The 14,026-nt window shown below is 43.0% G+C and overlaps 1 non-coding gene across 1 annotated transcript; it reads left to right on the top strand.

Moving 5' to 3' along the window:
* The first annotated feature begins 13,269 nt into the window (after positions 1 to 13,269).
* On the top strand, positions 13,270 to 13,340 carry TRNAA-UGC (transfer RNA alanine (anticodon UGC)). Its single transcript has one exon. It is a non-coding gene; the product is annotated as a tRNA-Ala (tRNA).
* Positions 13,341 to 14,026: the final 686 nt, after the last annotated feature.

Here is a 14,026-nt window from a genome sequence, read left to right as displayed (position 1 = left end):
GATGGCAGGGAAGGGGGGAGGAGGAGAACAGGAGAGGGAAGGGAAGGGGAGGGGAGGAGGGAAGAAGAAGGGAGAAGAGAGAAGAGGGGAGGGAAGGGGCAGAGAGGAGAGGGGAGGAAAAGGGGGAGAGAAGGGGAGGGGAGGGGAGGGGAGGGGAGGGGAGGGGAGGGGAGGGGAGGGGAGGGGAGGGCAGGGGAGGGCAGGGGAGGGGAGGGGAGGGGAAGAGAGAGGAGGAGAGGGCAGGAGAGGAGAGGGGAGGGGAGGGCAGAATAGGTGAGGTAAGGGAAGGAGAGAGGAGGAAAGGGGAAGGGAGGGGAGGAGAGGGGAGTGGAGTGGAGGAGAGTAGAGGAGAGTGGAAGAGAGGAGAGAAAAGGAAAGGAGAGCAGAGTTCTCTAGGGAAGTTTCATTGTCTAGGAGAAGAGGGGCAACAAGAGTTGGTGGTGCCTCAGAGTAAAGCTCCAACATCTTGACATTTCAGAAACCCACAACACAACGGCCGTTCCCCAGCCGGCCCCCCTTCTCACCCTAACTGAAGCCTTCCAGTTGCTATCCATAAACAAAGAGCTCCTCAGCATCCTTCCTAGTCTCTCATTCTCACATACGAACAGACAACCAAGGATCCCCAGACACTGAAGAAACCCTGCAACATGAAAGAGAGCTGCAGAGAGCTAGACCCTCATCCATCATGGTGGGACGTCAGAAGGTAATGTCTGAGCGGATAAATCAAGGAATAATGGTATACACACATTAGTTAGATATATTTGAGAACTAAAAGCAGAAACAGATAAAAGTGGATGCCTCTCAGTAGCAGAACAGGAGATTGGGGAGGTGGTGGGGTGGGAAGGGCAGGAGACTGTTGCTTTCCACTTTAAGCCCTTTGGTACAATTAGGTTTCATATTTTTAAACTTTTAAAATATTTTTAATGAAATATTTTTATGACAATAAAGATATTGTCATAAAAGGAATCATTAAAGTAATTCACTGTTATGTTATCTTAACATTTTGCTTCTGAAGCTTTTAATCTTTTTTTTTGAAATAACCTATATGAGTGGAGATTCTCTAGTAGTTGCTTCATATATGTCCATATCAGGTAGTACGTACCTTAGATTTTAGGGAATTGTCATAAAGTAGGAACCAGATTTTTTTTTTTAAGTGATTAAGAGGAAACCCTGGTGGCGGCTGCTAATCAAGGGGTTGGCAGTTCAAATCCGCCAGGCGCTCCTTGGAAACTCTATGGGGCAGTTCTACTCCATCCTATAGGGTCGCTATGAGTCGGAATCGACTTGACAGCACTGGGTTTAAGTGATTAAGAACTCAGGCTGCCAGTCAAAATGTTGGCAGTTCGAATCAACCAGCCACTCCTTGAAAACCCTATTGGGCAGTTCTGTTCTGTCCTAGATGGTTGCTATGAGCCAGAATTAATGCAATGGCGATGGGTTAAGTAATTTAATAGAGGATTTTCTTTCTTGTTTACCAATTCAGTCAAGGAGGAAGAAGAAATTAAGGCTTAAAGGAATATGTCAGTCTTCCATCACCCTCAATATTTATTGCACACATACTATGTGCTCAAGCCGTAGTCTAGATGCTGGAGATACATCAGTGATGGGACAGAAAAGGTACTTCCTAGATGTTACATTCTTGTGGGAGATGGGAAACAGACTATAAACAAAGGCAAATAAATAAGCAGGAGAAACATCAGATAGTGTCAAGAGCTATGCGGAGGGTTAAAAGGGTTTGATAAGAGAAAGTGGCTGATGATCAAGGTGGCCTCTTTGAGGGAAGACATTTAAGATGGAGCCTGAATGAAAAGGAGCCAGCCTTATGCAGACTATGAGAAGAGAAAGGGAGGGTATTCCAAGTAGAAAAGCTCTAAGTGGGAGGAAAAACAGAAAAGCTCTAACATGACATATGCATGTGTTCTAAGCACAGAAAGAGGACCAATATGGCTGATCTTGGTAGGTAAGAGGGGATAAGAAGAGATAATGAGGGGAGGTGGCAAAGGCAAGGACCAGATTACGCTGGGTTTGTAAGCCACAGTAAGGAATTTGGATTTCATTACAAGCATAATGGAAAGCCTTTGGAGACAGTCAAGCTAGAGAGGAACTTGATCTGATCTGCTTTCAAACACTTTCACAGATGGCCTTCCTCCATCCACACCCTTTGTAATGACTTCCCACCCTGACTCTGGGCTGGCCTGTGACTTACTGTGGCTGATGGGACAAGGACAAACATGATGCAAACAAAGGCTTAGAAAGCCCTGCACATTGGGGCTTGCTCTCTTTTGCTGCACTTGTGATCCTGGCAACCACCAGAGTGTGAACAAGCCCAGACAGACAATGAAAAACATGTGGCCAAGTGACCCACATTACCCCAGCTGATGCAAAGCCTGCCACCAGATACGAGACTAAGGCTATCCTGGACCACCTATCTCCAGCCAAGCAAGTCCAGACTGGGCAATCTACCCAGGCTTCCCACAGAATAGTGAGAAGTGATAAGTTTGTTAGTTTAAGATTTGGGAGTAGTTTATTACACAGCAAAAGCTAACTGATGAAAGAATACCCCCCAAAAAAAAACAAAAACAAGAAATCAACTTACCTCTCACAATGGAAACACACTCAAATCACGTACTTCAGGCTAATGACTGGCTCCTTTTTATCAATGAGTTCTGAAAAGTGTCCATCTTTTCTGCCTAACATCTTATAATCCAGTTGTCAGTCAAGTCGATTCCAACTCATGGCTAATCTATGTGTTTCAGAGCAGAACTGTGGCTCATAAGGTTTTCAATAGCTATGATCTTTCAGAAGTAAATCATCAGACCTTTCCTCCAAAGCACCTCTAGGTGGACTCAAACCGCCAACCTTTCAATTAGTAGCCAAGTGCTTAACCATTTACACCACCCAGGGACTCCAAATATCTCATACATCTATTGGTTTTCCCTTTGGACACTCACCTACCTTACCCAAACCAAAAAACCAAACCCATTGCCATCAAGTCAGTTCTGACTCATAGCAACCCTATGTACAACAGAACGAAACACTGCCCAGTCTTGTGCCATCCTCACAATCATTGTTATGCTTGAGCCCATTTTTGCAGCCACTGTGTCAATCCATCTCATTGAGGGTCTTCCTCTTTTTCACTGACGCTCTACTTTACCAAGCATGACGTCCTTCTCCAGGGACTGATCCCTCCTGATAACATGTCTAAAGTATGTGAGACGAAGTCTTACCAACCTTGCTTCTAAGGAGAATTCTGGTTGTACTTCTTCCAAGACAGATTTGTTCGGTCTTTTGGCAGTCCATGGTGTACTCAATATTCTTCTCCAACACCATAATTCGAAGGCATCAGTTCTACCTTAAAAAATGAGAAATCAAAGGCCCTGGCAAAGATGAGAGCTGGTCCTATCAGAGGTGTGTACAGAAGGATTTGAACAGATGACAATGGAACCCAAGCTAAGCATGCAGTGGCTAAGTCACTGAGTGGCTACACTACAACTACAGGACTGCAGTTGACAAGAGTACAATAAGGGACATATCAGGGAAGAAAACTCCCTAAGCATCTTTGCTTTGAACTCTGCCCTATCCAAGAACTCTTCACCCAGCCCGTGATCCGCAACTCAATGGAGAGATCATGAGTGCATTAAGAAAGAGTTTACAGCTTCCTTCCTCAAAAGGCTCCAAGATAAACAGAATAAACACCAGTTGGTCTCAGCTGGTCGCATGTTGGCCTGCCTGGAGGAGGGGAATGCCAGGGAAAGCATCCTGAAGTTGCTTCCAACCCTGTGTTTCTAGGAAATAGACAATTACGAAAAACATGGATTTTATTATCGTGACATCTCTAAGGTCTCTGCATAAAGCCTATATTTAAAAATATAAACATGCAAGTGAAAAAAAATGTCAAGGGAATAAATATTTGTCTTAAAAGAGACCATCTGTTTCAAATTTTTATTTAAAAAAAAACTAACATGTGTTTTATTTTAAATCTGTATGTGTGTTGTTATCCTTGGGTTAAGTATTAGGTAAATAGACAAAAGCATTGAGAATCCATTTTCCAGAAAATTTTGGTTAGAAATCCTTGCGCACGTGACACAGGAGATAATTTGGGGGCTAATTGGAGCTTTGTGGGCAGCCAACTCCTTGCAGACCTCCCCCCCCTCCACACACACACTCAGTCCCTGTTTGAGGGGGAGGAGGGTTTCACTGGTACTAGTGTTTGTTTTGGACAACATGGCATTTTACACCTCCGTGTACTCAGCTGACAACATGCTGCAGGCTGCACAGAGGCCAACCAGCTCCCAGATGCAAATGTGGCTAGTGTGGCAGAACCACAGAGCCCACTTTTGTTTGGGCCTCAGATGGACCTCAAAGTTCAGACAATTTGGATACAAATTCTGTTCCATGACTATAACTAGCTGGCTAGGGTCCACGTGGGGTGTCAAGGAAAGCTTGGCAAAGAAGATGGCTCTTGAGCTTGTCTTGACAGGTGAATAGAGGAGAAGCAGGAAAGAGGTCATTCTAGAAAGATGGAGCAGCATTTAATTATGAAGAGTTCTGGGATAGTTGGGAAATGACATCAAGTTCAGGTGGCTGCAAAGCAAGGCACACGATGTAGTGACTGGAGATGAATCTGGAGTGGTGACTAGGAACAGGAGATCACTTTTACTTTTTGGTCTGCTCTTCGTATCTCCATTGCCAGAGTTACCCATTCATTGCCTGAGATTCTGGTGGGCTGTCGGTCAGCATGCTCAATCTTCCCTGCCAAGCTCTCCATTTAGAACACTCCACCGGGTTGGACATAGGCATTATCCCAAGAGTGGTCACATGACCCAGTGAGGCTCAAGTAGGGTCATTTTGGAGAGCTGTGCTGGTTCAGTGGTAGAATTCTGGCCTTCCATGCAGGATACCCGACTTCAATTCCTGGCCAATGCACTTCATAGTTAGCCACCACCCATCTGTCAGTTGAGGCTTGAGTGTTGCTATGATGCTGTCTTAGGCTGGGTTCTCTAAAGAAGCAAAACCAGTAAACTGCATAAATGTATATAGAGAGAGATTTATATCAAGGAAATGGCTCATGCTTTTGTAGAGGCTGGAACATCCCAAGTCCACGGATCAGAATAGAAGCTTCTCCTGATGCACATAGCCACAGGGGCTGGCAAACCCAAGATCAGCAGGTCAGAGAGCAGGACTCTTGCTCACAGGCTGTGAAGATCAATGAATCCCAAAGATCAGCAGGCAAGACCACAGATAAGCTACTAGCTCAGGTCCCAAGAACTGGAGGTCAGACGAACAGGACCCAGCCACAGGATCCAGAACAAGCAAAAACCCACAAGCCTTGCCAGAATGTCCACTTGTATTCAATGTAGACCACACGCCCAAGGAAACTCCCTTTCAACTGATTGGCTACTCACAGCAGATCCTATCATGGAGGTAATCACATAATATCAGATCTCATCATGAAAGTGATCACACCATCATGTGACTATCAAACTGCTGAGAAACATGCCCCAGCCAAGTTGACATACAACCTTAACGATCTCAGGTGCTAAAAAAGTTTCAGAGGAGCTTCCAGCCTAAGATGGACTAGGAAAAAAAAACTGGCGATCTACTTCCAAAATCAATGAAAACCCTATAAATCACAATGGTCTAATCTACAACCAATCATGGGAATGGCACAGGACTGGGCAATGTTCCCTTCCTTTGTGCATGGGGTTACCATGAGTTGGTGGCCAACTCGATAGCAGCTAACAACAACAACAGGATCGTTTTGGAGGGACTCTGGTGGATCTGGGAGGAAGAGTTGTCTCTTTCTTTCTGAGACAATGGGCTGAAAGTACCCAGTAAGCCAACACTTGACCAGGCATCTTTTCCTTTCCCTCCATGTGGTAAGATCCTGCCTGTGAATTAAGACCAGCATAGAAAGAATGAAGAAAAAAAAGAGAAAGATGATTGACATTGTTTGAGCACCTAAGTACAAGCACAACTTACCAGGATGCTTTAATTTTTTTATGAAACTGGTCAAAGTTGGGTTTCTGTCTTTTGCAACCAAGAAATTGTTGACTAATAATACAGTTGGAGTCAGAAACCAAAATTAAACTTGCAATAAGAAACAGACAACCCTAAGCCTATAATAAAAGAAGAGATTGAAAAGGTAATTTAAAAAACTTCCAAAAAAAAAAGTCCTGGCCCTGACAGCTTCACTGGAGAATTCTACCAAACTTTCAAAGAAGAGTTAACACCACTATTACTAAAGGTATTTCAGAGCATAGAAAAGAATGGAATACTCCCAAGCTCATTCTTTGAAGCTGGCGTAACCCTGATACCAAAACCAGCTAAAGATACCACAAAAAAAGAAAATTACAGACCAATATCCCTCATACACAAAAATCCTCAACAAAATTCTAGCCAAGAGAATTCAATAACATATCAAAAAAATAATTCACCATGACCAAATGGGATTCATACCAGGTATGCAGGTATGGTTCAACATTAGAAAAACAATTAATGTAATCTATCATTTTTTTTATCACATAAATAAAACAAAAGACAAGAGCCACATGATTTTACCAACTGATGCAGAAAAGGCATTTGACAAAGTCTAACACCCATTCATGATAAAAACTCTCAGCAAAATAGGAATAGAAGGAAAATTCCTCAACATAATAAAGGGAAGCCAACAGCCAACATCATCCTAAATAGAAAGTCTAAAAGCATTCCCCTTGAAATAAGGAACCAGACAAGGATGCCCCAATCACCAATCATTCAACATTGTGCTGGAGGTCCTAGCCAGAGCAATTAGGCTAGAAAAAGAAATAAAGGGCAACCAAATTGGTAAGGAAGAAGTAAAAGTATCTCTATTTACAGATGATATGATCTTATACACAGAAAACCCTAAAGAATCCACAAGAAAACTACTGAAACTGATAGAAGAGTTCAGCAGAGTACCAGGACACAAGATAAACATACAAAAATCAGTTGGCTTCCTCTACAACAACAAAGAGAATGTCAAAGAGGAAATCACCCAATCAGTATCATTCACAATAACCACCAAGAAGATAAAATACTGAGGAATAGATTTAATCAGAGACGTAAAAGACTTATACAAAGAAAACTACAAGACACTACTGCAAGAAACCAAAAGAGACCTATGTTGTTGTTGTTGTTAGGTGCCGTCAAGTCGGTTTTGACTCATAGCGACCCTATGCACAACAGAACGAAACACTGCCTGGTCCTAAGCCATCCTTACAATCCTTGTTATGCTTGACCTCATGGTTGCAGCCACTGTGTCAATCCACCTCGTTGAGGGTCTTCCTCTTTTCCTCTGATCCTGTACTTTGCCAAGCATGATGTCCTTCTCCAGGGACTCATCCCTCCTGACAACATGTCCAAAGTATGTAAGATACAGTCTCACCATCCTTGCCTCTAAGGAGAGTTCTGGTTGTACTTCTTCCAAGACAGATTTGTTCGTTCTTTTGGCAGTCCATGGGATATTCAATATTCTTTGCCAACACCACAATTCAAAGGCGTCAACTCTTCTGTCTTCCTTATTCATTGTCCAGCTTTCACATGCACATGATGTGATTGAAAATACCATGGCTTGGGTCAGGCGCACCTTAGTCTTCAGGGTGACATCTTTGCTCTTTCACACTTTGAAGCGTTCCTTTGCAGCAGATTTGCCCAATGCAATGCGTCTTTTGATTTCTTGCCTGCTGCTTCCATGGCTGTTGATTATGGATCCAAGTAAAATGAAATCCTTGACAACTTCAATCTTTTCTCCGTTTATTATGATGTTGTTCATTGGTCCAGTCACAAGGATTTTTCTTTTCTTTATGTTGAGGTGTAATCCATACTGAAGGCTATGGTCTTTGATCTTCATTAGTAAGTGCTTCAAGTCCTCTTGCCTTTCAGCAAGCAAGGCTGTGTCATCTGCATAGCGCAGGTTGTTAATGAGTCTTCCTCCAATCCTGATGCCCCGTTCTTCTTCATGTAGTCCAACTTCTTGTGTTATTTGTTCAGCATACAGGTTAAATAGGTATGGTGAAAGAATGCAACCCTGACACACACCTTTCCTGACTTTAAGCCAATCAGCATCCCCTTGTTCTGTCCGAACAACTGCCTCGTGATCTATGTAAAGGTTCCTCATGAGCACAATTAAGTGTTCTGGAATTCCCATTCTAAAGACACCTATATAAGTGGAAAAACATACCTTGCTCATGGATAGAAAGACTCAATATTGTGAAAATGTCTGCTCTACCCAAAGTGATCTATAGATACAATGCAATCCCGATCCAAATTCCAATGGCATTTTTTAATGAGGTGGAGAAAAAAATCACCAACTTCTTATGGAAAGAGAAGAGGCCCCAGATAAGTAAAGCATTACTGAAGAATAAAATCATAGTGAGAGACCTCACACTACCTGATTTTAGAACCTATTATACTGCCATGGTAGTCAAAACAGCCTGGTACTGGTACAACAACACATACATAGACCAAGGAACAGAATTGAGAATCCAGACATAAATTCATCCACATATGAGCAGCTGATACTTGACAAAGGCCCAAAGTCCACGAATTGGGGAAAAGACAGCCTCTTTTAACAAATGGTGCTGGCATAGCTGTATATCCATCTGCAAAAAAATGAAACAAGACCCATACCTCACACCATGCAAAAAACTAACTGAAAATGAGTCAAAGACCTAAATATAAAACCTAAAGTGATAAAAATCATGGAAGAAAAAATAGGAACAATTCTAGGAGCCCTAATACATGGCAAAAACAGTATACAAAACATTACTAACAATGCACAAACACCAGAAGAGAAACTAGATAACTGGGAGCTCCTAAAAATCAAACGTTTGTGCTCATCCAAAGGCTTTACCAAAAGAGTGAAAAGACAACCTACAGACTGGGAAAAAAATTTTGGCCACAACAAATCCAATCAGTGTATAATCTCTAAAATTTACAAAACACTGCAAAACCCCAACAACAAAAAGACAAATAACCCAATTTAAAAATGGGCAAAGAATACGAACAGGCACTTCACCAAAGAAGACATGCAGGCGGCTAACAGATACATGAGGAAATGTTCATGATCCTTAGCCATTAGAGAAATGCAAATTAAAACTACAATGAGATACTATCTCACCCCAACAAGGCTAGAATTAATCCAAAAAACACAAAACAGTAAATGCTGGGGAGGTTGTGGAGAGACTGGAACACTTATACACTGCTGGTGGGAATGTGAAATGTTACAACCACTTTGGAAATTGATCTGACACTTCCTTAAAAAGCTAGAAATAGAACTACCATACAACCCCACTCCTTGCAATATAGCCTAGAGAAATAAGACCCTGCACACGAACAGATATATTCACACTCATGTTTATTGCAGCACTGTTTACAACAGCAAAAAGATGGAAACAACCTAGATGCCCATCAACAGAAGAATGGATAAACAAATTATAGTATATTCACACAATGGAATACTATGCAATGATAAAGAACAACAATGAATCAGTGAAACATCTCATAACATGGATGAATCTGGAAGGCATTTATCCTGAGTGAAATTAGGCAGTCACAAAAGGACAAATATTGTATGAGACCACTATTATAAGAACTCAAGAAAAGGTTTAAACACAGAAGAAAATATTCTTTGATGGTTATGAGGGTGGGGAGGGAGGGAGTGAGGGTATAGACAAGAATTATTTTAAACGAAGGGAAGGGCAACACAAAATACAGGAGACAGTAGCGCAACTGGGCTAAACCAAAAGCTAAGAAGTTTCCTGAATACGACCAGACACTTTGAGGGACAGAGTAGCAGCAGCAGGGGGTCTGGGAACCGTGGTCTCAGGGGACATGCAGGTCACTTGGTATAACAAAGTTTATTAAGAAAATGTTCTGCACGCCACTTTGGTGAGTGGCATCTGGGGTCTTAAAAGATAGCAAGTGGCCATCTAAGATGCATCAATTTGTCCCAGCCCACCTGGAGCAAAGGAGAACGAAGAACACCAAAGACGCAAGGAAAATATGAGCCCAGGAGACAGAAAGGGCCACAAAATCAGAGACTCCATCAGCCCGAGACTGGAAGAACTAGATGGTGCCCGGCTACCACCAATGACTGCCCTGATAGGGAACACAACAGAGAGTCCCTGATGGAGTGGGAGAAAAGTGGGATGCAGAACTCAAATTGTAGTAAAAAGACCAGACTTAATGGTCTGACTGAGACTGGAGGGACCCCAGAGGACATGACCCTGGACTCTCTGTTAGCCCCACAATAAAACCATTCCTGAAGCCAGCTCTTCAGACAAAGATCAGACCTGGGCTATAAGTCATAAAATGATACTGGTGAGGAGTGTGCTTCTTAGCTCAAGTAGACACATGGGACTAAGTGGGCAGCTCCTGTCTGGAGGCGAGATGAGAATGTAGAGGGAGACAGGAGCTGATTGAATTGACACGGGAAATACAGGGCAGAGGGGAGGAGTATGCTGTCACATTATAGGAAGAGCAACTAGGGTCACATAGCAGGGTATATAAGTTTTTGTATGAGTAACTGACTTGAATCGTAACCTTTCACTTAAAGCACACACACACAAAAAAAAACAGACAGCCCTATCTGATGTAGGCAACTGCCTAGTGGTTTCCTGTGGCAGAGAGAGCTAGCTATCCACCTAAATGTATGATCCCACTTCCATCGCATATGGTTGTTACTGAGAAATGGATGCTCAGCCAAGGTTTGGATTTCCCAGGTGCACCAGCCCTCATCCCTTGCATCTGGATATGGGGTTTGACTAACCCTTGGCAAAGAAATGCAAGCAGAAGCAATATGAGTCATTTCCAGGCTGTCATGGATTGAACTGCGTCCCCCAAAAATATCTGTCAAATTGGCTATGCCATGGTTCCCAGTATTGTGTGATTGATTGTCCACCATTTTGTCATCTGATGTGATTTTTCTGTGTGATGTAAATCCTGCCTCTACGATGTAAATGAGGCGAAATTCCCAGCAGTTATGTTAGTGAGGCAGGACTCAATCTACAAGATCAGGTTTTGTCTAAAGCCAATCTCTTTTGAGATATAAAAGAGAGAAGTGAGCTGAAAGACAGGGGGACCTCATACCACCAAAAAGCAGCACTGGGAGCAGAGTGCATCCTTTGGACCTAAGGTTCCTGCACTGAGAAGCTCCTAGACCAGGGAAGATTGATGACAAGGACCTTCCTCCAGAGCCAACAGAGAGAAAGTCTTCCCCAAGAGTCGACACCTGAATTTGGACTTCTAGCCTAATAGACTGTGAGATAATAAATTTCCTTTGGTTAAAGCCATCCACTTGTGGTATTTCAGTTATAACAGCCCTAGATGACTAAGACACAGGCCAAGGCTTGAAAAGGGGGCCTCCCCTATCCACACTCTTTTACCCTTCTGCCTGAATGTGAAGAATGATAAGCGGCCCTGGGAGCTGGTAGCACCACACTGTGGAAAGAGCCTGTATCCCTGAAACATCACCAAAAAGGAATACCTGCTCTGTTAACTGCTAACATTAGCAAGAAATAAACTTCCTTGGTGTTTAAGCCATTAAGCTGCTGGGGGATCTAGTTGTTACAGCAGCTGGGGTTACCCTAACTGATACATCCCTTTCAGCATCCTGCAAGGCACTTGGCAGTCCTGGCGTCTGCTGCCCATTTCTTTGCTAGCCACTGCCAGAGTTTTTCAGATCAGTGACTACTGCTGGTGAAATCGACCCCCACAAAATCTGCTAGTTTCATGTATTAATTGAGCACCTACAACCTACCAGGCCATGTGTCAGCGTCTAGGAGTACAGAGGTCAATTAAATGTACATATTTCACTAATTCTAAGTCACCATCAATTCTGAGACATGCCATTATTTTATGTACACTAAAAAGAAAGTATATACCATTGAGAAAATATATTGCCAATTAAATTATGACATGCCGTCAAAAGCTATCCCAATTTCCTAAATATAAAAAATGTAGGGGGAAGTGTATTTCTTAAAACTGATGAAATACCGTACTTCTTACCTTCGGGAAGCTGCGGATCTCGTGGGAGAGGCAAATGAACAAATAAATACACTCCATACAATAAAAATGCTTTAACAGGTCTGTAGCCTGTTTTTTTTTTTTTTTAGCCATAACAGCTGGGATGTAGAGAAGCAAGTAATCACCACAGCCTGGGAAAGCTTCACAAAGACGACGTTTGAGTTGAATCTTGAACGAGAAAGAGAAGAGGAGGGTGCCAGGAGAGATTTTCTTCTCTGCTAGCAGGACCAGCAGGTCTGAATGTCCAGGGACTAAGATGATGCTGCAGCCCTTTAAGACACTATAGTGGGAAATCCCAACCAGGCAGCTTCGTTTTCTGAATAAATGGAGAACACTACAGATGCCAAGGCTTCATTTTAATGGGGTATTTTTTAAGGGAAAACCTTCCAAAATGTACTATAGCAGACCCTTGGCATCTGCCAGGGATACATCAGGGGGTCTTGGTGAATCTCCAAATTGACAAATACGGCTAAAGCCTGTGCAGGCTCCTGGCTTGCTCAAGAATCATATTTCCGTGAAAAGCCACAGGTATGCTGTGCATAGCTTGGCACCACACACCACCCTTTCTTTCCACTGGCTCTACAGTTTTACCTCTTGCTTGATGAGCAATTATATGTAACCTATATATGGACCAGGCATGACTTATGATGCAATCAAAGCCTCGTTTTATTTTTGCCTCCCTTTAAACCTGATTCCATGTGGTTAGACTTCCTCTCCCACCGAACAAAAACTTCAGTAGGTCCGTCACTTCTTCGTTCACTCCTGGGTGGTTGACGCTGTAAGTAACTCTACGTGACACAGTCCCAATTCAGGCACTTGAATGCCCATTTCTGTGTAATAATAAAACCTTCAAACTTGATTTAGGAGCATACCTTCCTCCCTGTCCCAGCTTCATTTTGCTTTGGGTTGGAAGCCTGTGGTGGGAAGGGGAGAGTGAGTGGTTGGCCTCTCCATCAGCTTTGTGTGCTTTTAGCCCCACACCCACCACAGAGAGGGATTCAGAGTGCTGGAACGGCTCTCTCCAGAGAAATCTCTTTCCTGATCTATCCCCTCTTTTCACTGTCTCAACTATTTTATGTTCTCAAGGTGGTTAAGCTTATGTCAAGAGTTCAATTTCCTTTGTACACTCTGCATGTAGTGATCTAACTTTGTAATTTTACATCTATTGTACCTTGGCGTTTCGGTCAAGTTTTTATTTTTAACATCCTATGGAAAATATATGGGGCATTGGTGGTTCAGTGGTAGAATTCTCGCCTTGCATGCGGGAGACCTGGGTTCAATTCCCACCCATTGCCACTTCATGTGCAGCCACCACCCATCTGTCAGTGGCGGTTTGTATGTTGCTAGGATGCCGAACAGATTTCAGCAGAGCTTCCAGATTACGATGGACTAGGCAGAAAGGCCTGACGATCTACTTCCAAAAATCAGACAATGAAAACCCTAATGATCACAACGGCCCAACTGGCAACCGGTCATGCGGATGGGGCAGGACCCGGCAGCATTTCATTCAGTTGTGCATAGGGTCACTGTGAGTCAGGGGCCAACTTGACAGCACCTAGCAACAACAACATGGACTATATTACTAGCCAGAGCACTCTCTGAAATAGTTTTACAAATTGCTTTCCCTAATGTTCCTCTGGTTTCTGTGTCTGGTACAAAGTAGGCACACAAACCAAACTCACTGCCGTCGGATGGATTCTGACTCATAGTGACCCTATGGGACAGAGTAGGACCTGCCCCATAGTGCTTCCAAGGCTGTAAATCTTTATGGAAGCAGACTGGCCCATATTTCTCTTGAGGAGTGGAGGCACACAAAAAAACAGTTATTAAATGAACGAATGAATGATTAGAACATAGGGTGGCGTCACTCACATCAGATGTTCAAGCCACTGCAGAAGGCCACATTCCGTTCTCTGTGTGTAATTTTCTTAATTTGTTTTTTGAATATACCAGTAATACATGAAAACATGTGTGTTTGTGG

This window comes from Loxodonta africana, chromosome 26 (genome assembly GCF_030014295.1).
Source record: "Loxodonta africana isolate mLoxAfr1 chromosome 26, mLoxAfr1.hap2, whole genome shotgun sequence".
NCBI classification, from domain to species: Eukaryota; Metazoa; Chordata; class Mammalia; order Proboscidea; family Elephantidae; genus Loxodonta; species Loxodonta africana.
This window is presented reverse-complemented; position numbering and strand designations above follow the sequence as displayed.